Genomic DNA, 3,481 nt, shown 5'->3' on the forward strand with positions numbered 1-3,481 from the left:
CGATACGTCCTGTACTTTTTCCAACTACAACTATGTTTAATTAGCATAAAATATCATGGGTTTCAATGAGAACCATAGGAATACAGGAGGTATCTATTCAAAATGACCCTGCTCATTGGACAATTCATTTAGAAGACAAACCTTAAACATTCAGGCTATCCTAACTTAAAATTATTAAAACTTAAACTATATCTACAGAGAGACAAATTAGCATAAAATAACCCACCAACCGTAACACCAACTATCCAAACTATAGACACTAAACCAACTTTCACATGTTCAGGCTATTCTACCCAATCAATCAACAAACCAAATCTTTCCATCTATCTACCTTTTCAACTATAAACAGTCAATACCATTACCAGAGGTGGGTAAAGTACTGAAAAGCTGTAATTAAGTAAAAGTACTGTTACTTACATTGTAATTTACTCAAGTAAAAGCAGCCTAAAGAAACTAACAGTGGTGGGAAAAGTACCCAAATTGTCATACTTGAGTAAAAGTAAAGATGCCTTATTAGAAAGTGACTCAAGTCACCCAGTAAAATACTACTTAAGTCTAAAAGTACTTGGTTTTAAATATATTTAAGTATCAAAAGTAAATGTAATTGCTAAAATATACGTAAGTATCAAAAGTATAAATCATTTCAAATTCCTTATATTAAGCAAACCAGAAAGCACCATTTTCTTGTTTTAATGTATTTATTTTACAGATAGCCAGGGGCACACTCCAACACTGACATTATTTACAAATGAAGCATGTGTGTTTAGTGAGTCCGCCAGATCAGAAGCAGTAGGAATGACAACGGATGTTCTCTTGATAAGTGCATGAATTGAACCATTTTCCCGAACTGCTAAGCATTCAAAATATAGCGAGTGTCAGGGAAAATATATGGAGTAAAAAGCAATTCATTTTCTGCAGGAATGTAGTGGGGTAAAAGTTGTCAAGAATATAAATACTTCAATAAAAACTTTAAAGTACTATGTAAGTACTTTACATCACTGGAAACTACTCAAGTAAGAGTAAAAAAGTATCCAGTCAGAAAATGAATTAAGTACTAGTTACAAATGTAGTTTGGTCATGTTTTACATCCTATGGTAAATTGTGACAGCTAATATTTTTTTATAACTTACTGCAAATGAATAGACATGCATGTATTATTTAAGCCTAACAGCATTATCTTTCAGATATCCTCAGCACAGGTAGGCTGTACAGTTTAAATTACAGTCTTATTCAAAGTTGACTTTATCAATGACCTCAATTTCATAAAACAGTACTTAAGACATTGGAATAATTTCACAATTTCAATAGCATTAATGAAAATGAATTTCAATTACTTGTGATGGTGAATGCGTACTAAGAAGATTTAAACCAATTGTGATGTTGATTTTTTTTAAATTAAGAATAAAATATCCACAAGGATCAGGTAAGTATTTCAACAGTCAACCAACAATCAATATTGACATTTCACTATCAATCCTGTTACTAGTATGCAAATCAGACAAATCTCAGCATGGAATTAAACATCAAGGTAAGAATCATGTAAGTAATAAATAATCAAACTGTGCAGATACTGTATCAATTGCCATAGTTAACTCATCTTTTGTTCTACTACGCTCCCATTGGCTAGCTAGCGTTGTCTCGCTCACAGGCGATCAGCACAGAGACAGTGGTTTTCCAAGGTAAGGATGGAAAGTGTAATTATGCTTATTATTCATAATTTCTCATTTATTAGCTAATCATTCAGTCGAATACTATGTTACAGCCACTGAATCTGTCTTTGAGCGTTTAAGGGACATTAATGGTTAGCTCTGTCCAACGACATGTTATTATATTTTTCAAATCTTGAAATACAAGGGCAAATGTAATTAATCAGTGGCTGAAATTTCACAATACGTGATATTCACTTCCGGACTTGGAGCACTCACAGCGTTGTAGATTGCATATTTGAAAAACGGGGCGTGGTTTTGGCTTAACTGTGTTGGGAAAAAGACGCACGCTCCCCAAGTCCGGAAGTGAATATCACGTAGTGCGAAATTTCAGTCGGATCCTTAAGATTAAGTAGTCTAGGTAAATTTAGCTGACCTTCAATTGCGGGAATTCAACAGAGTTGAGACATTTTACAACTCATTGAAACTCTGAATATAAAAACATGGGCAAACGTTACCAAACATGATAATAATAGGCCAGCACTACGGTAGGCAGCTAATTGTTAAATTACACTTTACATTCTTAAATTGGAACGCCACTGCGCTAATCGCCTGTGAGTGAGACAACGCTAGCTAGCCAATGGGAGCGTCATAGAACGCCCCTCAATAACGGGTGTGATTTTGGCTTAACTACGTCAGGAAAAAGAGCCTCATGTCCAATGTCATCCTTTTCCGAACCGTTCCTTTCCACTTCATTCTCCCCCCTCGGTTCTGTCGCTACACGCTGTAAATAAAATAAACAAATATGGCACATAAAGCTTACTGAGATTTTTCATTATATGACATGTGCTTACTAGCTAGTTCCTAGCCATTTCATTTGCACTCGCATCAAAACACAATTTCAACAGCAAAAGTATATCCGAGAAATACTTATTTTACTCCAGAAATATATAATATTAGAAAGGCAGATGGTAATTAAAGGGGGTTTGACGACAATGAGAGCCAACGGACTTGATTACGTTATTTTAAATACATTTCATTGGTCAAGGGGTTGTGAAATGTTCATACAGACATACGTAAAGGGGAACCAATTGTATCGACTAATAAAAAAAAATAAGAACCTCACATTCAATGTGATTTTCATCTGACAACAATGATAATATAAATATATTGAACTGAAATTATTTGGTAAAATTTAACAAGTAAAAAGTTATTTCCTTCAGAAATGACATGAGTAAAAGAAAAGTACTAGTTCCTCAAATGTATCTAAGTACATGTAACGCATTACTTGTAACGAGTTACTACCCACCTCTGACCATTAATTCTGCAGTCACTGCCACTCATTTATTTCACAACTATAAATAGTTCAAGATAAGTTAGGAAACACACCACATTTTCTAAAGAAAATGTATTTCTCCAATTTAAAAACTAGCAGTCCTTGGTGTAACAGTTGGTATAATGGGAAAAAACTAAGTACAACGCATTTCTCACCTCTGGACTGTGGTACAACGCATTTCTCACCTCTGGACTGTGGTACTTTTTCCGAGCCATATCTCGCGCCGACTCTGCAGTGGCTTAATCTAAACAGGAAGCCTGTTTGACTCCAGTACAAGCGCATGGTATGAATCTATTATGTCTATAATGTGTGATAGCTAACCTTATATTACAAAGCCATCATGTATGTTGATGTCGAAGACACATCGCATACCCAACTTCTTCTCACCGTGAATCTGTGATTTTCAGAGTTCTGTGTGGACACAAATGTTAAAACCTGCTTCGTTGTATTTCCCCCTTCTTTTTGTCATTCAGCTTTGTTTATTCTTTCACAGCTGTTC

General features: G+C 34.9%; 1 long non-coding RNA gene across 1 annotated transcript; it reads right to left on the reverse strand.

Moving 5' to 3' along the window:
* Positions 1 to 783: 783 nt before the first annotated feature.
* On the reverse strand, positions 784 to 3,481 carry LOC139582621 (uncharacterized). Its single transcript, XR_011676388.1, has 2 exons — positions 3,138 to 3,481; positions 784 to 2,430 (listed from the first exon to the last, which is right to left on the reverse strand). It is a non-coding gene; the product is annotated as an uncharacterized lncRNA (long non-coding RNA).

Source organism: Salvelinus alpinus, chromosome 8 (assembly GCF_045679555.1).
Source record: "Salvelinus alpinus chromosome 8, SLU_Salpinus.1, whole genome shotgun sequence".
In the NCBI taxonomy this organism is placed as follows: Eukaryota; Metazoa; Chordata; class Actinopteri; order Salmoniformes; family Salmonidae; genus Salvelinus; species Salvelinus alpinus.